The following is a 22,759-nucleotide window of genomic DNA, read 5'->3' as shown; positions in this document are numbered from 1 at the left end:
TCACAATTTAAAACCTGAAATGTTAAATCTCCAGGGATGCTGTCAGTCCTATTGCAATTTATCCAGACATTTCAGTTTTTGTTTCAGATTTCAAGCGTCCACAATCCTTTGTTTCCTTCGCTTCTTTTTCATTTGTATGACAGTCCAAACATTGTGATACAATGGAAATGCCCAGATTCGTTGTCTTAAGATACGTAAAGTCGCCAAAGTCATGCAGGACCACAGGCATGTTCTTCCACTAAAGGCAGAAGGCTGTCAGTCAACGAGGGTCGAAACAGTGCAGTATCGTTTTAAAGTGAGAGACAGGACGTTTGGAGAAGATTTGAGAGAATTGAATAGTTACAGTCTGGATTGCACAGTCTTGGAGTGATGTTGACACGGGAAATGTCACAATCTTTAGACAACACTTGGAAAAACAGTTGAAATAACATAGTATCCAATGTTATGCGTCTCTTCCGGGAGAGTAGGTGTTTTGCGCATCGTGTATTGTTTACAGGAGACACTCCACAGTTTGAAGGTTCACTTCCAACTGCAGGAGGTGATGAAAGAGACAATAAGTGGCAGTTTCACTGGAGGGTCAACACACCTCAGCTGGAGGAAAGGGTTGAAAAGGAAGTGCCGTCATGGCAATCTATGCCGTTGTGGGAAGTGAAGCCACTCGGTTTGGACCCCGTTACAAATCGACAATCATACCAAGAGAACGACCAACCACAATGTTTATCTTGTTAATACACAGGTAACACAGACACCATGCAGTTACTGAGTCTTAGAAAACCTGCAACACAAAAAAAGGACCTTCAACTGATCAACTTACGTCCAGACAAAAAAATGCCGAATAATTCGAAACCCATTTTACAATATTTAACCCAGAATCTTGTTTTCCTTCGTAATGTAAAGGCATACCTAAATATTTGTTTCCAATGATATGAGGGATTCAGAATCCCACCCCAATTCTGTAAGAAATTTTGCCTCACACATCCTTCACACCTTCTGCTCATTACCTCAAATCTATGTTCCCATCCGTGACTTTGATGTCTCCATCAACGTGAAAAGTTGATTTTCCTTTTTAGAAGATAGAACATTACATCGCAGCACAGGCCCTTCGGCCCTCGATGATGTGCTGACCTGTGAGAACAATCTGAAGCCCACCTAAGCTGCACTTTTCCATTCTCGTTCATATGCCTATCCAATGACAATTTAATTCCTCTATTTACTCTGTCTATATCCGCCATAATATTATTCATTTACAGTATTTTCCCATCTCAATATCCTCTGCTATGAGTAAACTATACCTAATCTGTTCAAATCCTCTTCATTTGTGAGAATATTCAGCCCAGGGAAGATCACGGTAAATTGTCTCTGCACCCTAACTGCTGCAATCAAATCCCTCCACAATGTAGGTTCAGTAACAGCATTCAATTCGCAAGCTGTAGTGCAATTAACTTTACAGGAGCCTGCATTAATTTGGATAAATACATTGTCTTTTATGTCTGTGCGGGTTTCAGGGGATGCTTTAGTTTCAGTGTCGTCACTCATGTTAATGATTTTTTTCCTGAGTATGTCTTAGTTTAAGGGACGGTATTAATTTGTCACCTAATGTACTGTCAGGATCATTTCACCAAGTGGTTGATGGGAATCTGGAACTCAATGTCTGAAAGGGTGGTAGAGACAGAAACCTTCAAAACTTTAGAGAAGTATTTAGGCATGAGCTTTTGTTACCACAGGATGCAGCGCTCTGAACCAAAAGCTCGAAGCGGGATCAGAATAGTGAACTGCATAACGGAGTCTGATCAGCCAAAGATTGTTTTTCAGTGTTATTAATATCTAACAATCTTTGTATTTATTTTTCATAATTTCAGAATCTGTATTAGTTTCAGACATCTCACTAGAGTCAGTCATTCAATCTCACTTGCGTACTTAACCACATCACACTCCCAGCATTCACAATATGCCTCTACACTTAGTCACTGGGCCTCAGCACTTCAATGTCTGTGTCCCACCCCCGAGTCAATACATCACAATGCCCTCAGTCACCATTGGACACTCCACGCAGTTACTACTTCTCACTACGCTCATTCCTTTTATCATTGCCACTCAGTCACTGCATCCAAACTGCTCTGAGCCAATATATCCCATTCTCCTCAGTTAATCTATTGTATTCTGGGCAGTCACAAGAATGCATTCGCCTCAGTCACTTTTTCCAATTCACATCTGTTTAATATATATCATTTAGCTCTCACTAACCTCCCACCCGTTACATCACCCCGCCCTTCTCCGCATTTATGTTCCAAATACTCTGCCCATTCACTCATTTGGGACTTCCTTGAATGGGGAACCTCTGTCAGAGATACAGAATAAGCGACATTCAGAACAGAACGTGGCCATTCAGTAATTTCACGTTGATGTAAGGGTTACCTTAACTGTCTCTCCGTCGACATTCTTTCCAACTAGCATTCTTCACTTATGAGGATAAGAATGAGATCAACTCTCGAAAGTCTGTTGGTATTGGATGACTCAAAGAACTACGTTGTAGATGCTTTTGAAAACGACTTCAATATTTGTAAAATAGTCACCAGTAAATAAGGGAACAGTCTTCATCTTATGCACAGATAAACTGGAGCAGTTTCTAATCTTGGCTTCTGTGGTGATAGATCAGAAATTATCTTACTGAATGGTGAAACAGGATTGATGGGTTGCATGACCGATTCATTTTCTTAAATTCTTTGAGAGATTAGAGTGGTCTGATCATTTTGTTTTCCGTGTGGTGGGCAGGGGGAAGAGGAAATTAAACAGACGAGTTCGAAATCACGTGGTGGTTTAACGTGCAGACAGGGAAAAGCTGTCTCCATGGATGCAATGAGGAACAAGTGTACGTTTTCAACTCATCGATTACAGAAATAATGTTGAAAGTGGACAAACGTGCTAATTTAGAGGACGGTGCCTTTTTTATAATCAGCATAAACGATCGAATGACCTTCCTTCCAGCTGTTTCTACACTAACTCCCCGGAAACTGTCCTTGGAAACATTAGACCCTTTTCATTCCACTGATACAAGCTTGCCAACCTATTAGAAAAGATCCTGCTCAAACCTATTTCTGTTCCAAATTTAATTAGCTAACAATTGAAGCGAACACGGCAGTTCAGATGTCACAGGCCTGTCGTTCTGGTTTCTTTTTTTTAGGTTTTCACATGCAACATTGCATGCAACATGTGACAAAAGGCTTCTAGTTTTGTGACCCCGTCATAACAGTGGCATCAACTGCCATAATGTTTTAATTACCAGCGCGGTTTGAGAATTTACTGCTGCACTAAAATAAATATGTTGCAATGGAGTATGGCCCAAATAACTGATAAGGAAGTCAGCAGCAGACTCCTCATCTCTCCGTCGAACTTTCCAGGGAGTGAAACACATTTAAGTTTGAAAAGTTGAACCCTTCAGATTATTGGATAGACGTTTGACGTGGGAATATACTTTGGTCAATAAGGATTTCATCCTCCAGTAGTTGTGCGCTATCTTGCTCCCTCGCCAGGGCAGAGTTTATAGATTATCTGAACCTCTCTCACTCAGGGTTATTCCCAAAATGTCTTCATGTTTTACTTAATGGGCGCTCAGTAGAGAGAACCCTACCTTTGTCCCGCTCTACGAATTTTTGAAAAAGAAAGTAAATTGAAGCAGTAAACTTCATGACTCTAAGCCAAGAACTTAGATGAACAGTTGAATTATGGCATTTAAAATTATGGGAATAGTGCAGAAAGTCGGGCAAGTTTATATATTACTTTATTTTTGTTAGTACCTGCTTTATATACTGTACGGATGCCCTCTATACCATGATTTGCTACCCTATCTGCTCACAGGCCAATTAAAAATTGTTTGCCACGTATTTCCCCTTTCCTTTGCCATGATCCTACATCTCCTCAGTACCTAGATTTGTGTTTACTATCCACGAGACAACACCTCCACAGTACCTCCAACTCGTCCATGCCGACTAGATATCTTAAACAAATCTCGTCTCAAATGCCAGCAATTGGCCGCTAGCCCTTTGAACCTTTCCTATTCGCATACCCATCCAGATCCCTTTTACATGATGTAATTGCCACCACCTTGTCATTTGGCATACATGCCCCAACCTCTGCATGAAAATTTTGTACTTAGTTTCCTTTTACATTTATCCCGTCTCACCCGAAACCTATGTCCTCTTGTTCTGGACAACCACACACAAGAGCAAAGACCTTGTTTATTTGTCATATGTCGGCCCCTCGTTAAAGTAAACTTCGATAAAGTTATCCATCAGCCTCTGTCGCTCCAGCAAAAACAGCCTCAGTCTATTCCGCCTCTCCCTCTCGCTCAAATCCTCCAACCCTGGCAACATCCTTGTAAAACTTTTCTGAAATCTTTCAAGTTTCACAACATCCTTCCTATAGAAAGGAGAAAAGAATTGCACACAAAATTCCAAAAGTGGCCTAAACAATGTATTGTACAGTAACAACATGATCTCCAATCCTTTATATCCATTGCTGTGACCAATAAAGGAAAGTATACTAAGCACCTTCTTCACGATTCTCTTCACCTGTGACTCTATTTTGAAGGAGCTATGAACCTGCACTCCAAGGTCTCTTTGTTCAGCAACACATCCCATGCACTCACCATTAAGTGGACAAGTCCTGTTCTGAATTGTTTTTCCAAAATGTAGCTCCACATAAGTATCTAAATTAAACTCCATCTGCGATTACTTGGCCCATTCGCCCATGTAGTCAAAAATCTCATTATATTCTGACTTAAGTGCACCACCACTTTCGATGTCACCTGCAAATTTTATAAAATTTTATAAGACTTAGCAATGATCAACTAGCTGAAGTTTCAAATAGAACCATCTTACTGATATGAATCGACTTTATTTCTTCAGTTCCACAAATCCTATTTGATCACCTGGTATTTCTCGGAGATTTCCGAGATCTTCCTCCTTGAAGATTCGTGCAAAGTAACTGGTTAGTTTCTCTGTCATTTCCTTGTTCTCAACGATAAATTTACCTATCACTTACAAATTTTCACATTTGATTTTGCTTTTGTTTTCTTTGATATACAGATCATAGATTTACGAAGTCTTCATGTTTTCTGTTTGCTTGTAATTAAGTTCGTTTTCATTTCTTCATGAGTTTCTTGGCTATCAATTTCTAGAACATAGTTTTTTCCGAATTCTCAGGTTCCCACAAAATCTGGAATTCTTCTGAAGCTGCTTCCTTTGACTTTATGCAATCTTTAATTTCTTATGTTAACCATCATTGAGTTATCTTCCCTTTCTTGGAGTTTGTAACACAGAGGTATATATGTTTGTGTCAGACCTTGCAATGATTCTATCAACAACAAACATTGCTTTTATAACACTCAATGTGATAGTGCATTTTGTGCCCATTCCCTGCAGTTTCCTTCCCCATCCTATACATCCTAACTCGTGCCTAATCGCATCGCAATTGCCTTTTAAAAAAGCCATAACTCTTCCCTGTGGTGTATACCTATCCCTTTCCAACGCAAAAGTAAACATAACTGAATTATGGTCACTATCACCAAATTACTCATGCACCTCCTAATTTAACACCTGGCCCGGTTGATAAACCAGCACAAAATCCAATGCGGCCTTAGCCCTTGTTAGCCTGTCCACATACTGAGTCAGGAAACCATCCCACACACATTGGACAAAAACTGACCAATCCAAATTACTTGAACTACACTATTTCCAGTCAGTATTTGGAAAGTTAAAGTCCCCCATGACAACTAACCTATCTCTCTCCCTCCTATCGAGAATCATCTTTGCTATTCTTTCCTCTATATCTCTGGAACTATTCGGAGGCCTGTGGAATTCTTCCAACAGGGTGAACTCTCCTTTCCTGTTTCTGACCTCATCCCGTACTAACTCAGTAGACAAGTCCTCCAACTTCCTTTTTTGCAACTTTGACTGATAATGCCACACACCGGCCCACCCCACTTTACCATCTTCTCTGTTCTTACTGGACCATATAATTCTTGGAACCTGCAACAACCATTCCTGTCCCTGCTCTACCCATGTCTCCGAAATGACCACAACATTGAAATCCCAAGTACGATCCCACCTGCACGTTCACCCACCTTATTCCAGATGCTCTCTGCGCTACGGAGACATACTTCAACCGACTTCTTCCTAGCCAGTACCCTCTTGCGACCTTGAAACCATGTTTCAGACCTGTCTTCTCTCAACCTTCTGTGTACTCGAACTGTAATTTAGGTTTCCATCCATCTGCTGAATTAGTTCAAACCCAACTGAAGAGTGTTAGCAAATTTCCCTACTCACACACCCATCACCACACCCACCCCCCCAACACCCCCAGAATAATTGTGTCCTCTCTGGCTCAGTTTTAGAGGTCCCACCTACCCCAGAAAGAGCCCCAAGTATTCAGGAATCCAAAACCCTCCCTCATACACTATACCTTAGTCTTATATCCAAATCCTCCCTCGAGGCTACAGTGGGTACGGAAGATGCTGGTGATTTTTAGTCAAGATCAGAGTGGTGCTGGAAAAGCACAGCAGATCAGGAGCATCAGGTAGCAAGAAAAATAACGTTTCAGGCAACGATCTTCATCAGTAGTGAGGCCTATCTCCTGTCTCTCCTGATTCCTCACCTCACCACCACGGCCACGGGCAACAAACCAGAGATAACAACTCCGCCTTTGTTAGCTCTAAGCTTCCATCCTAGCTCCCTGAATTTCTGCCTTAACTCCCCATATCTCGCCATACCTATGTAGTTGGTGCCTATGTGGACCACGACTTGGCGCTGCACCCCCTCCCCCTCAGGGATTCCGAAAACACAAGCAGAGACATCATGATCCCAAGCACCTAGGAGGCAACATACCAATAGTGAGTCTCTTTCATTACCACAAAACCTCCTATCTGTCCCCCGAATTATACAGCTCCGAATTACTTATGCTCTGTTCCTCTTCCTCCTTCCTTTCTGAGCACCAGGGACAAACTTTATGCCATATGCAGGTCCCATTGCTTACCCCGGGCATTGAGAAGTTTAAGTCTGTACGGGTATTGTCTTATTGGGAATAAAAACATTCCCTACTTCCAGCTCATATTGAACAATAAAACTAGTCCTCCCCATTTTGTTTCTGCAGATGTCTTCAGACTCTTGCAATTAAACTTTCATGTCGTTCTTTCCTCCTGGGACAGATTTCTCACTATTCCTCGTTATTTTACATATTTTGATGCACATCAAAATCCAGGCCACCTGGATTGCTTCTCTATAAAAGGCAACAACTAAGACCTGTTTCTTCAATTCCCTGTCCCTTTTGTTGTAAGGTTTCAACATACTCACATTACATCCGATAGAGTTTTATTTTGTCTGACATCTTTACCAGATTGTTTGTCTGACTCAACTTCTTCTCAATTTGTTAGGGGCCACTCAATCTGGCTTTGAAGGGCTCTACTTTCACTTGTAACAATACCCATGGGAAAATGTACGCAGTTTCGTGCTTTATTTGTCTGCCTCCTGCTTCCGTCTGTGCTTTCCCCTCTTCAGGTAATTCACCTATTCGATTTAATTTCTTCCTTCACTTTAGATATACAATCCAAATGCGAAATCTCTAACTTCGGTCCTGTCAATTGTTTTCTTTATTAGTTTCAAAAGCCTTCTCACTTCATACCCGAATCTTGACTCAAAGGGAGTAAACTAAGTAGATTCGTTAGGAACATCTCTAATGGTAAACAAGATGAAGGGAATACATTTATCCCCATCATTTGGGAAAGCCTGACAGTACACTCTTAACATTATCCTCAGGTTCTGAAGCCACGTTTCCAAGCCTCCATGGTATGCAGGATGGTACACACTTGGTTTAACATGCTGCATGGCTAAACTATCCATGATTTTCATACATAGCTTAGCACTAAAATTAGACCATTGCAGTGACTGAATCTCCCTGTGTAACCCATACCATCTAAACAAAATGGCCTTTGCCTTAATATTAGGTAATGGAATTGCCTACGGAAAACGGGAAGTCACAGCCATTACGGTTGGCAAGTAATGGGTCCCATTTTTAGTTTTAGAGAGGGTACACACGCAATTAAGCGTATAACCCGTGTGGAATGTTCTGCAAAAGTGGCAATTAGCAACAAAGTTGCTGGTTTGTTATTGCCTGTGGTAACCCTACCATTTGGCACATATGAACTTATGGCATATTTTACCAACCTTCTTGTGCAGTGCAGGCCAACGGACGTAGCCTGCATCTTGCCCACACTGAGATTAATTCCTACGGGTAATTCGTGCATTACTCGTAATGTTTCCTGAACATATGCTAATTGCATAACAATCTGGTGCACTTCCGCCCAATTCGTCTGTGCATGAACCTGCTGTTATGTCCATTTTCACTTTCGGATTCTGTCCTTAAGATAATAATACTCGGGAATATATTCTGATTACTTTTCTAAGTATGCACCATGATATAGATCTGTTATAGTCTCATTTTTCGGTTGTAAGTCCATTTGTTTTTCAGGACAAAGCACTTCTGCCTGATCCTCTACCTGTTCTGGTTTTTGCTTGACCATGACATGAAGCGGGGTGTCACCGAACTGAAGATCAACTCCTTCATCTGTTTCTTTAACTTTTCATTCTTGCTGTAATTTACGACAATGGGATCTCCTTACTACACGGCCTAGAATATTTCCAATAATTTTGCTTTGAACAATTCAGTTCCCTGGTTTTCCTTTCTGCGTGATAAGGAACATCACCCCCACCTTGAATCCTGAAGCGTCGTTCGCAAAACATGCTGTATTCCTGGAACTAATAGTCTGCCAACCACTACCAAAACGTTATTTCCCCAGTCTTGATTTAGCACTCCAATCTGATCTGATAGATGGACATATTAAATTACTGTCCCTGTATTCCACGATGGCTGAGTGGTTAGCACTGCTGCCTCGCAGCACCATCCTCGGGTGACTTTCTCTGTGGAGTTTGCACATTCTCCCTGTGTCTACGTGAATTTCCTAGGGGTGCTCCAGTTTTCTCCCACAGTTCAATGATGCGCGGGTCAAGTGAATTGGCCATGCTAAATTGCCCATGGTGTTCGGTGCATTAGTGGGGAGTAGGTGAATGGTTCTGGGTGGATTACTCTTTGGAGGGTCGGTGTGTACTTGTTGGGCCAAAGGGCCTGTTTCCGCACTGTAGGGAATGGAATCCAATCCAACTGCGTAACATGTCAGAAAGAGTGCTGATACTTTCATTTTATATTGGAGACTGACCAGATACCGTGTCTCGTTGTCACTTATTTCCTTTCCCCACTACACCCCCTCCCACACCCCTACTCCCCCCTCACCCGTTCTTCCTGAATAAACTTTCCCCACAGAGGTGAACTCTTTATCGAGATCAGGCACTATCTCAATGCCCAGCCCCTGCCTAGGCTCTGCACTCCCTTGTAGCTCCTCGACTCTTCTTCGGGTTTCCTTGACGACTTCCATTAAGCACACTAGTTTAGCCTATTTTACGTCATCTATTTCTCTAGTGGCTTTCTTTAAAGACCAGCACTGGTACTTAACATTTTCCACTTTACCACAGTGGAAACACCTGGTGACTTTCACCTCCTTTTCAAGTCCTTTGGATTCTTTTTCTCCTGTGATAAGTATTTCCATGGTAATTCGCTCTTTGTTTTGTAGTAAACGATCTCCCCTTCTCCTGATTAATATCCCTCCCGGGATGAAATTCCTGTTGGAAACTAAATTTCACCTTCTGCACCAATGAATATTCATCTGCCATCCGAGACACTCTTCTCACTTTTTGAACCTTCTCTTCTTCCACATAAGTTCTTATCACCTCTGGAAGTGGGCTCTTAAACTCCTCCCACCGAACAATCTCTCTTACAGGCTTATATGTCTTGTCTATTTTTCAGTTGCACATCTATCATAATTCCCATGTTTAATTCTTGAGATCTCAAAGTAAATCCGACCTGGTTCCTTCTTTATGTTTATACACTGTTGTCTATGTGGTTCTGGTTCCTATTTATAGGCACTCAAAATAATATGTTTGGCATATGCATAATGTCTGGACTCCCGTGACAGACTTGTGCATATCTCACTAGGTCTGCCTGCAGCATTAATCAGTATTTGGCGAAAGTGAGTACTGTCGCTGTTGGAGCTCAGAGTCAAGATTCGAGATGGAAAAGCACAGCAGGTCATGCAGCATCCAAGGAGCAGGAAAATCAATTTTTCGGGCAAAATCCCTTCAACAAGAATTCTGATGAAGGATTTTTGTCTGAAATGCCGATTTTCCTGTAAATCAGCATTACACATGCGTTCTCTGGGCACCACATCTGCCTAGCCAATTTTATATATATGACATCCCTACCATGTGTTTTGTCTAAGATGGGTTTGTTCATCGTCAGTCTCCACTGCCCTAAGCTTGCTGTATCATTTCATCATTCTAAACTGGCTTTCGTGTTCACTTTGCTACTTCCGAAGTTCAAATTCTTTCTTTCTCCCTCTCTTTCACTTTTTGTCCAGCTGGGAAACTTTTCTCTCTTTCTTGATCTTCTAACATGGCTGTTCTTTCATTTTTAAAATTTCTTCTCTCTTTCTCTCTCTGGATCTTTGCTTTAATAAGATTTTACCTGTGTAGAGTGCGGTGCTAGAAAAGCACAGCACGTGTGGTAGTATCTGAGGAGTAGGAGAATTGACATTTTGGTCATAAGTCCTTCATTGCCTGGAACGTCGATTCGCCTGCTCCTTCGAAGCTCCCTGACCTCCTGTGCTTTTCCAGCAACACATTCTCGGCTCTAATCTGCAGGATCTGCATTCCTCACTTTTGCCTAAGAATCTTTTCGCCCTTTCTTTCTCCTCTAACTAAAGCTATTTCATCTACCATTGAATTTTAGGCATTTCCAAAGCTACAAATGGCCTTTCCAGCAGATGTAAATGTTGAGCTATTTCGGTAATACCCACACCGTTTTTTTTCCCCGAGACACAGACGAGTCCAGCTCCAGCTTTCTGCTAACTATGGCAGATTTTCCTTGCTCACAACTTATAAAACTCCCTTAGTCACTCCTTCAAACCCCAGAATATACTTAGTAACGGAAAGGGTCATTTCCCTCACTTTTAATCTAACCAACGAGAAGTAGCTGAAATTAAACAATTTTTTTCTCGCCTAAATTTTATTTTACATTCCAGCACAGTAATCGAACAGTGTGATTAAATTTGCTGGGACATTTCACATCACAAAGCTGTTCATTAATCTGTCCTAATCGACCCACATCCGCCTAAATATATCTAACCCTGTCCAAATCCCAGGATGGATCGCTCCAAACCTGCCCAAATCCCGGATGAACCCCTATATTAATTTAAAGCAAACAACCAGAGAAGCTTACCTCGCGTCGTTAACTGTTAAAATGCGTGCATGAGTGAAAGAGAACTCATAATTTCCACTATTTACAGAAAAAAATAATAATTTATTTTCCTAACTCTGATAGTGAACGTGAACCAACAACTATAATCAATTCCAAGCTGGCTGTTCTTAACTAAACACCTTCTGACCACAACTCGATAACAATGCTGTTCTAATAACACAATTATGAAAGGTAGCATTAACTTAATTTCTCAGAGTTCATGCGGATGGTCTTCTCATCTCCCTTCAACCTTCTCTCCTTGTCTTCCCAACTTTGCTGTCTTCTTCCTTTTTGTTTTGAGTATTTTTTTTGTTGGAAAATGTAGCCTTTGATACATAGTGCCGTCTGGTTACTTTTAGAACTTTTCATATCAGATGGACAATGAGCTCACAACCATTTCCGCCCCTCCGGTTGCCGTCGGCGCAGCCACTTCCGCAGGAGGACAAATCCTCAGGTTGCCGTCTTTCATCACTACGCGTAACCACGCCCCCACGCAAACCTTCGTCACCACGCATAACCCCGCCCCCACGCCTTCTTTCGTCACTTCACGTAACCCCGCCCCACGCTTATTTCCGTCACGACGCATGACCCCGCCCCCACGCTTGTCTCCGCCCCCACATCGAGCAACGTCACCACGTCTAACTCCGCCCCTACTTCGATCTCTGTCCCCGCCCCTAACCCCACCCCCAGCTCCAGCTCCAGTCCCAGATCTTAGCTCCCAGCCTTGCCGGATTTTCACCATCCCTCCAGATCTCCCCCTCTCTGAGGATGAAAGATCAGTCCTCAGCAGGGGCCTCAGCTTCATTCCCCTATGCCCTCGGATTAATGAGTTCAACACGTGGCGAGATATTGAACAATTCTTCCGCCGCCTTCGCCTCCGTGCCTACTTTCACAACCAAGACTCCCGCCCACCCTCTGACGACCCCTTCTCCCGCCTCCGACACACCCCATCCACCTGGACACCCCGTGCTGGCCTCCTACCCGCCCTCGACCTCTTTATAGCCAACTGCCGCCGTGACATTAACCGACTCAACCTGTCCACCCCTCTCACCCACTCCAACCTCTCACCCTCAGAACGTGCAGCCCTCCACTCCCTCCGCTCCAATCCCAACCTCACCATCAAACCCGCAGACAAGGGAGGCGCAGTGGTAGTTTGGCACACTGACCTGTATACCGCTGAAGCCAAACGCCAGCTCGCGGACGCCTCCTCTTATCGCCCCCTTGACCACGACCCCACCTCCCACCACCAAACCATCATCTCCCAGACCATCCAGAACGTCATCACCTCAGGGGATCTCCCATCCACCGCCTCCAACCTCATAGTCCCACAACCCTGCACCGCCCGTTTCTACCTCCTGCCCAAAATCCACAAACCTGACTGCCCCGGCCGACCCATTGTCTCAGCCTGCTCCTGCCCCACCGAACTCATCTCCCAATACCTCGACACGGTCCTGTCCCCTTTAGTCCAAGAACTCCTCACCTATGTTCGGGACACCACCCACGCCCTCCACCTCCTCCAGGATTTTCGCTTCCCCGGTCCCCAACGCCTTATTTTAACTATAGACATCCAGTCCCTGTACACCTCCATCCCCCATCACGAAGGACTCAAAGCCCTCCGCTTCTTCCTTTCCCGCCGCACCAACCAGAACCCTTCCACTGACACCCTCCTTCGACTGACTGAACTGGTCCTCACCCTGAATAACTTCTCTTTTCAATCCTCCCACTTCCTCCAAACTGAAGGAGTTGCCATGGGCACCCGCATGGGCCCCAGCTATGCCTGCCGCTTCGTAGGATATGTGGAACAGTCCATCTTCCGCAACTACACTGGCACCACCCCCCACCTTTTCCTCCGCTACATCGTTGACAGTATCGGCGCAGCCTCGTGCTCCCACGAGGAGGTTGAACAGTTCATCAACTTTACTAACACCTTCCATCCCGAACTGAAATTCACCTGGACTGTCTCAGACTCCTCCCTCCCCTTCCTAGACCTTTCCATCTCTATCTCGGGCGACCGACTCAACACAGACATCTATTATAAACCGACTGACTCCCACAGCTACCTGTACTACACCTCCTCCCACCCTGCCCCTGTAAAAACGCCATCCTGTATTCCCAATTCCTTCGTCTCCGCCGCATCTGCTCCCAGGAGGACCAATTCGAACACCGCATAGCCCAGATGTCGTCCTTCTTCAAGGACCGCAGATTCCCCCAGACGTGATCGACGATGCCCTCCACCGCACCTCCTCCACTTCCCGCTCCTCCGCCCTTGAGCCCCGGTCCTCCAACCGCCACCAAGACAGAACTCCACTGGTTCTCACCTACCACCCCACCAACCTCCGCATACAACGTATCATCCGCCGCCATTTCCGCCACCTCCAAACGGACCCCACCACCAAGGATATATTTCCCTCCCCTCCCCTATCAGTGTTCCGCAAGGACCACTCCCTTCGTGACTCCCTCGTCAGATCCACACCCCCCACCAACCCAACCTCCACCCCCGGCACCTTCCCCTGCAACCGCAGGAAATGTAAAACTTGCGCCCACACCTCCACACTCACTTCCCTCCAAGGCCCCAAGGGATCCTTCCATATTCGCCACAAGTTCACCTGCACCTCCACACACATCATCTATTGCATCCGCTGCACCCGATGTGGCCTCCTCTATATTGGTGAGACAGGCCGCTTACTTGCGGAACGCTTCAGAGAACACCTCCGGGCCGCCAGGACCAACCAACCCAATCACCCCGTGGCTCAACACTTTAACTCTCCCTCCCACTCCACCGAGGACATGCAGGTCCTTGGACTCCTCCACCGGCAGAACATAACAACACGACGGCTGGAGGAGGAGCGCCTCATCTTCCGCCTGGGAACCCTCCAACCACAAGGTATGAATTCAGATTTCTCCAGTTTCCTCATTTCCCCTCCCCCCACCTTGTCTCAGTCGGTTCCCTCAACTCAGCACCGCCCTCCTAACCTGCAATCCTCTTCCTGACCACTCCGCCCCCACCCCACTCCGGCCTATCACCCTCACCTTGACCTCCTTCCACCTATCCCACTTCCATCGCCCCTCCCCCTAGTCTCCCCTCCCTACCTTTTATCTTAGCCTGCTTGGCTACTCTCTCTCATTCCTGATGAAGGGCTTATGCTCGAAACGTCGAGTTCTCTATTCCTAGGATGCTGCCTGGCCTGCTGTGCTTTGACCAGCAACACATTTGCAGCTGTGATCTCCAGCATCTGCAGACCTCATTTTTTACTCTCTCGGTGTATGGCAGTTAACAGGTTTTCAAAATTCCTGCGTTTTTATACCTCCAACACGATCCCTTCTCATTGGTTGGATGTTATCCGTACAATAAATTCAAATTAAATTGATTGGTTTAGTTTGAAGTGTTACCAAAACAGCAACCAAAGTTCAGGAATTCATTTAGCAGCCAATTGTTCCAAGTATCTATTTTTGAACAGCCGGTCACTAGTACTTAGTCTCTTTGGTCCTAAGAATGATAGATGTATAGATAGATAGTAGGCAGACAGACAGACAGATAGACAGACAGATAGACAGACAGATAGGTAGTGCAGAGTAGGTTTACCAGGATGTTGCCTGGCATGGTAGGAAGATCGTATGAGGAAAGGCTGAGGCACTTGGGGCTGTTCTCATTGGCGAAAAGAAGGTTTAGGGGAGATTTGATAGATGTTTAAAAGATGATTTGGGGTTTAGATAGGGTTGACAGTGAGAACCTTTATCCGCTATTGGAGTCAGCTGTTACGAGGGGACACAGCTTTAAATTAAGGGGTGGTAGGTATAGGACAGATGTTAGGTGTAGATTCTTTACTCAGCGGGTTGTGAGTTCACGGAATGCCCTGCCAGTAGCAGTGGTGGACTCTCCCTCTTTATGGTCATTTGAGCGGGCATTGGATAAGCATATAGAGGTTATTGGGCTAGTGTAGGTTAGGTAGGTTTCAGTCGGCGCAACATCGAGGGCCGAAGGGCCTGTACTGCGCTGTATTTTTCTATGTTCTATGTTCTATGTACGATAGATAGATAGATAGATAGATAGATAGATAGATAGATAGATAGATAGATAGATAGATAGATAGAAGTAGTAAAGTTAATTACCACGATATTTCTGCACAAATCTTCTTGACAATTATGCTTGGCAGAACTTTCAAAGCAGTATCATGAAATATCTCGAATGGATGAAACAGAGTTGGAAATGAAAGGCTATTCCTGCCAGCACGCGCTTAATTTTTAAAATCTTGCATCCAACAGAAACAGGCAATTGCTAAAATGTAATTCCATGACTTCAGCACAACATGGCAGTGTAGAATTGGGTATTACTTGTACCTGAAAACAGGAATGTGCTCTCTAATTATATTGTTGCCTTATCTAAATCGCATGAACGGCAGAGAATCAGACAAACAGCATGTCGCCACCTTCTGAGCAGTATAAAGTACGATAGAAAATTGCTGGCAGAGGCAGTGATTATTATCACCTGTGAGGAATGTCAAAATACATAGAAACTATGTACATGACTCTGGAAAGATACATAAACTGATGCAACATGAATGAGACTGCAAGAAAGGTGCGGCAAGATACAGCATATGGAGTCAAATATCCAGAAGATTTATGGTAGGGTTACAGATATGGTGTATCACCAACCCAACCACACCGTGGATCAACACTTTAACTCCCGCACCCACTCCATCAAGGACATGTAGGTCCTTGGACTCCTCCATCGCCAGACCATAGCAACACAATGGCTGGAGGAAGAGCGCCTCATCTTCCACCTGGGAACCTTCCAACCACAAGGGATGAACTCAGATTTCTCCAGTTTCCTCATTTCCCCTCTCCCCACCTTGTCTCAGTCCCAACCCTCGAAATCAGCACCGCCTTCCTAACCTGCAATCTTCTTCCTGACCTCTCCGCCCCCACCCCCACTCCGGCCTATCACCCTCACCTTAACCTCCTTCCACCTATCGCACTTCCAACGCCCCTCCCCCAAGTCCCTCTTCCCTACCTTTTATCTTATCACACTTTCCTCATTCCTGAAGAAGGGCTCATGCCAGAAACGTCGATTCTCCTGCTGCTTGGATGCTGCCTGATCAGCTGCACATTTACAGCAACACATATTCAGTTACAGATATGGTGTGACAGACATGAATGGGACAGATTCGTGTGTGGTGTTTTATCATTCGATTTATCTTGTGTCAATATATTGTATTGCATGGCATGTTCACTGTGCTTAAGGGAACACACTTTGAACAGAATTGGCAACTCAAGACTGAAAATCCGTAAAAGTGCTATTGACTGTCAAACCAGCAGAATTGTACTCTTGTATAATCTCCAGTCTCAAAATCATGGTTCAGCATATCTCCCACTCAACCATTACAATGAAGCCAGGGGATCAATCCTGTTTTAATGGAGAGCTTTATGACACATGCTAGAAGCAGCAGCAAACATAGTTGTCAATGTGGTATCAAACTAGCGAAGGTACTGAGCAGATTACTTGCATGCTGGACAGCATAAGCAGCAGGTGTGAGACAGAGCCGACCTAACATTTCCCTGCAAATGATTTGCCATTGAATCAAGAACAAACATCTAAAAAGTAGATAGATCTGTCTTTTCTCTAGATTTGAAATAAACAAACCAATGTATAAGGTCTAAAGTCTAAAGTGATAACACAACCAGTCTTGAATAGTGATGGACAATTTTTGGTGGAGTTGTTGGACGAGTTGTTCAGAGGACTTTGTGCATGCCTGAGATCGCAGAGACACGTTTATTTCCAGCAAATGCTTAGAAAGACAATTAAAAGGATTGACTTCACTGTCATTCCACTGGAAATTTTGCCACACGTCTCTGTTCCTTCCTTCATCTGGCTTGGAGGTGGCTTTGGACGTTGCAACTTTTCTTATGTCAGGTGGTAAGAGGACAAACTCAATCCTGTCAGCGTAGTGAAAGCAATCTTGATCGTGACTGGGGGTATTAGATTCATAGTGTGTCAGTCCTCCCAGTGTTGCAGTGGAAGGCAATTCTTCTCATGCAATGCCACATGTAAGACAGCTATTCTGAAACAGTGGCATCATCCTGAATTATTGGATTCGTGTATGTATTTTCAGATGATATTGTAAAATGTCAGAATTGATAAGAATTGGATGAGGCTGGGCATTTGCTATTAATTCCATCATTTGTGCCATTCTGATGAGGGTTACTTGCTAACTGCTTAAATGTGCAGAACGTTTCGACACGGGCATTGCTCTGAAAGGATCTCTCTCTCTCTCCATTACTTTTGCTCTTACACGATCAGTTGAGTTTGGTATTTCTCAAAGTGACACTTGAGCTTGCTCAAATTTTCAAAGGGTTTCAAAACTCCTGGAACGTTGAACCAATCCAGTTTATGTCAACGTTGTCTGGCGGGAGATCCGGTGCTGATGTATGACAGTCATTGTAATCACTGAGGCTTGTTTTCAGTTCAGGACAAAAGAAAAAAAAAGATTATTTTCATCGAGGAAAAACAACTTCCAATTGATCAGAATAATTCCAGGCTAGCAATATGGTCATTCACTTCAAAATGAATATAGAGTATTTTAACGAATCAGTTACCTCAACTTAAAGAAATGCAAACAGGTATATCTGAAGAAACTAAGGCAGGCTGGCAGCACATGTTGATAAACAGAGTTGATGTGTTCTTTCTCATAAATCTGAGGCGTCTTCAGAGAAGTCACCAGTCTTGCTGAAATTGTCAAGCAGGATCTCTTTATTTAACTATACATTTCCATTATTGGTATTTTGTTTATCACTTATGTTATGAGAAGATTATTTTGTTCAAATTCCAGATCTGGAGTGTTGGGTCAGCAGTTTTTGAATTATTGGAAGCTGAGTTCTCGGTTTTGTAATGATGCCTTTTTTCCTCTGTGAGAAGTCTCCACACTTCCCTGCAAATGCTTCGTAAGAGTCCGTTGAATCAAGAGTAAGCATCCGAAAAAAGAAACATTTGTATTTTCTCCTGATTTTAAATAAACAAAATAATATTATCAGTAAATGCATGACACATTTGTAACTTTCAGAACATTTTAAGATATTTCATACTGTGTTGTATATGGTGAAAACGAGTTTTTCCTTCCACCTAAAGGAAAGGAATTTGCTTAACATGTAAATAAAAATCTGAAGTCTCCTCTACCTATGTATTAGTGAATAGCCACCACGTTTGCCACATTTAAATGAACTAACCTGCTACATTTCAATAGGGACACTGAATTCCCCAATTGTGAGCTAAGCACGAAGGCTAATAAGTGCAGATATTTCTTCGCTTGGGAAACATCCACATCACAAGAGGACAAGAAACCACTTATCCCTGTTCATCCAGGGTTGTCCCTCAGGCCTGATTGCTTTGTTTGCCCAGATTTCTGGATCACCGCGCAAGTGATTGTACCTCACATTGCCAGAAGTCAAATACTAATTCACCACTATCCTCTCCTCAACGCCGTATCTCTTTCCTTCACAGTTGGTCATGGTCATAATTGGCGGATCTGCAAAGCCAGCAAACATAATGCATCAACTCGGTCTTTTGGGCAGCGGTAAGGTTCAGAGTATTCAACTGATTGAGTGGAAGTGTGTGTAGCTGCTGTTGCCGTTTCTCACCAGCTATGTGTCTCTCTCAGCACTCCATTCCTCACTCGCACCATTGCAGCCTTCTCTTCATTCTGGATGCATTAATAGATCTAAAGACAGTCCACACTTCAGTTGATTGATGGAGTGGTAACAAAGGGCCAGGCAGCTGGCTTTTCATAGGATAATGTCTTTACTAATTCATCGAATAATTGCTGTCAGTGGATTCTTCACCGCACGTTTGACCTGTTTTCTGAACTTGGACAGATTCACCCGATAAATAAATGTTTGTATGCAGCAATTTAAATTATACTGCTTCCACCCAACCTCTCCAAATATACACAAAGACACAACATAATCACTGAGATTAACGTTTGTGAATCTGTAACATGTGTAATGTATGTTTGGAAGGAGTAACTGAAATAAAGAGCACTGGGCTCATGGTAAGTTTATTGGTAATGTAAAACAGCAGAGAGATTTCAGTGTCCATGTACAGAGATCCCTGAAAGTTGCCACCCAGGTTGATAGGGTTGATAAGAAGGCATACGATGTGTTAGCTTTCATTGGTAGAAGGATTGAGTTTCAGAGCCACATTGTCATGCTACATCTGTACAAAAATCTGATGCGACCACACTTGAAGTATTGCATGCAGTTCTGGTCAATGCATTAGAGGAATGGATGTGGAAGCTATGGAAAGGGCTCAGAGGACATTTACTCGGATGTTACCTGGTATGGAATGAAGGTCTTATGAGGAAAGGCTGAGTGCCTTTAGGCTACTTTAGTTATAGAGAAGGTTATGAAGTGACTTAATTGAGATATATAGGATAATCAGAAGGTTAGCTAGGGTGGACAGTGATAGCCGTTTTCCTCGAATAGTGATGGCTAGCACCAAGGGACATAGCTGCAAATTAACAGGTTATCGGTATAGGAGCGATGTCGGAGATAGTTTCTTTACACAGAATGCAGTTGGGGCGTGGAACACACTGCCTGCAGCAATAGGAGTCTCACCAACTTCAAGGGCTTTTAAATGGTCATTGGAAAATATACGGATGAAAATGAAAGTGTGTAGAGCAGATAGACTTCAGATTGTTTCCACAGGTCGGTGCATAGAGCCTGTATTGTTCTGTAATGTTCTATGAACTATGTTCTATAATATCGGTCAGCCACAGAAGTATGAAACTGTCACACATGGTGAAGAGGAAAACTATAGATTTCCTTCTGCTCTCCAACTCTGTGTCTCTGTGACACTGGCTCTTGCTCTACCCCTTCAGTTCCTTGTGAACCTGACTAGTCAATAAAATGCAGATTACAGTAAGAGCATTAAGGAATATAATTGGAACAAATGGAAGAATTGGTGTTAAAATCGTATCTAGCCAGTCAAAAAACAAAATTTCAGGATTAATACAAAAACGTGCATTTCTCTAACATAACAATGATACTTTATCAACATTTCTTCCAGGTTCTTACACAAAGTAGAAGCGAATATTTGTTTTTTTTAAAAAAAAACACGTTTTGGAGAAAAGCAGAACTGCAGTGGCCAGAACTTCAGTCTGACAATTCTCAGCTTCTGGCAACAAATGTCCATAAATCGATCAATGCTAAAAGTAATGGCCAACCAGACGGAACAGTCTGTTGCTTCACGAGTTAGAAAATGTATAATGCTGCACACGGGCATGATGTCCAGAAAAAAATAATTGACATAACATTTTTGAACTGTTTCAATATGACCTCAGTGATGATGACCATTTGATCCGCTGCGGACATGGCCACCAGGTAATATGTTGTGGAAGTGGAAAGGTCACACATTCCCTCGGGGCAGCATCGCCATGGCTAACAGATTAACTGCAAAAGATGAATGAGAAAATAGTAAGAAAATTTTTGGTCATCATGTTCACGACGTACCTACATCCATGAATAATACCTTCTTACATACTGATTAGGAGTTATGAAGAGAAAGCAACAGAAAACTCCCAACTGCGTCAGAGTGTGAACTGTTCTCATGAGGGTGACAAAATTTGACTTTGCAAGTTTTGAGAATATGCGTAGCTTGCGTTGAGGTTCTGGATGTAGGTTTGCTCACAGAGCTGGGAGGTTCATATCCAAACGTTTCATCACCCGACGAGGTAACATCTTCAGTGGGCCTCAGTCGAAGCAGTGTACATGATTCCTACTTTCTATTTATATCTTTGGGTTGATGATGTGTTATTTCCGGTGGTGACGTCATTTTCTGTGGTGATGTCAGTTTCTGTTTTTTTTTCCAGGGCGTGTCACATCGAATGAGACCCCATCTACCACCCCCTGTGAAAAAGAACAGGAAACGACATCACCACCAGGAATGACATCACCACAGAAAATAACATCACCAACCCCAAAAAAACCCAAACATTCAAATAAAAAGAGGAATCATGTACATTGCTTTACTTGAGACCCACTGAAGATGTTACCTTGCAGGGTGACAAAACGTCTGGAAATTAACCTCCCAGCTCAACAAACCTACACCCAAAATTTGAATTTCTCGTTCAACCACTTGGCTAGAATTTTCCAATCTCACGAGATTCCGCTGCTGAGGAATGATCAGCAATGCATAAGACTTGCCTTTACTGGGCTGCTGCTACTTCATCAGGTAGCTTTGGAATAGGATCATAAGACACAGAATTTAAAGCAAAAATGACAGTGTCATGCAACTGAAATGATACATCGAACAAACCTCGATTGCTGCTCAGTATTTCATCTGTTATAAAGGTTTGTAGGTATGTTCATTAATTTATAAACCCTAGAAATTCTTTGAAGTTGCATTCTCGAGACAGCTTGAGGTTTTATTTTAAGAAAGGTGACATCTCAGCTCAGCCGGGATCCGTTCAGTTGAGGAGGAATGTGACGGACGTCTGAAGATGCTCGAGGACTCCCTCATAAGAACAGGATACAATGTTCACTCATTGAACGCCAGTTCAAACATGCCACAATGAGATATTGTAATGACCGCATGAGGAGGTAGACACGGGATGCAACCGATAGGATTGTCCAGTACTTCCCAGTAGCAGAGGAATTACGCTATATTCTTCGCAGACTGGAACACATTATCGATGAGGATCAGCACCTCATCAAGACCTTCCCTGTGCCTCCACTTCTCGCCTTTAGCACCTGCTGCACAATAACCATTGTTTGCAGCAAATTGCCCAGCTTTCAAGACAACATCGAACACAACACCGTACAACCCTCTCATGGCAAGCACAGCAAGACGTGTCAGACTATCGACATGAATACCAGTATTACACGAGAGGAAACCGCCTCCATGTACGAGGTATGCCCTCATGTGACTAGTCCAACATTGCCTATTTCATTGGCTACAAGCATGAATGGCCCAAAGCATGGTACATTGCCGAGAACAACTAGATGCTGTGACAACTGTTGAAGAGACACTGCGCAACAACCGCCATACAGGGGTGTTCCCTCCCAGTCAGGGAATGCTTCAGCAGACAGGGATATTTGGGTGACCGTCTTCCAAGGTGGACTTTGGGATATGCACCAATGCAGAGTGGCAGAGCAGAGGCTAAAAGCAAAGTTTGATACCTATGAATACAGCCTCAACCGTGACCTTGGGTTCATGTCACACTACACACTGCACTCTCTCTCTCTCACACAAACGAGCACATATACACACAAACAAGCACACATGCACACAAACTCCGACATACTCACACACTTACACAGACCAGCTGTCAGAAACACACTTTCTCTCATACGCACACACACACACATGCAC

This window comes from Hemiscyllium ocellatum, unplaced genomic scaffold, assembly GCF_020745735.1.
Source record: "Hemiscyllium ocellatum isolate sHemOce1 unplaced genomic scaffold, sHemOce1.pat.X.cur. R3, whole genome shotgun sequence".
Lineage (NCBI taxonomy): Eukaryota > Metazoa > Chordata > Chondrichthyes > Orectolobiformes > Hemiscylliidae > Hemiscyllium > Hemiscyllium ocellatum.
Note: the sequence above shows the minus strand (reverse complement) of the source record.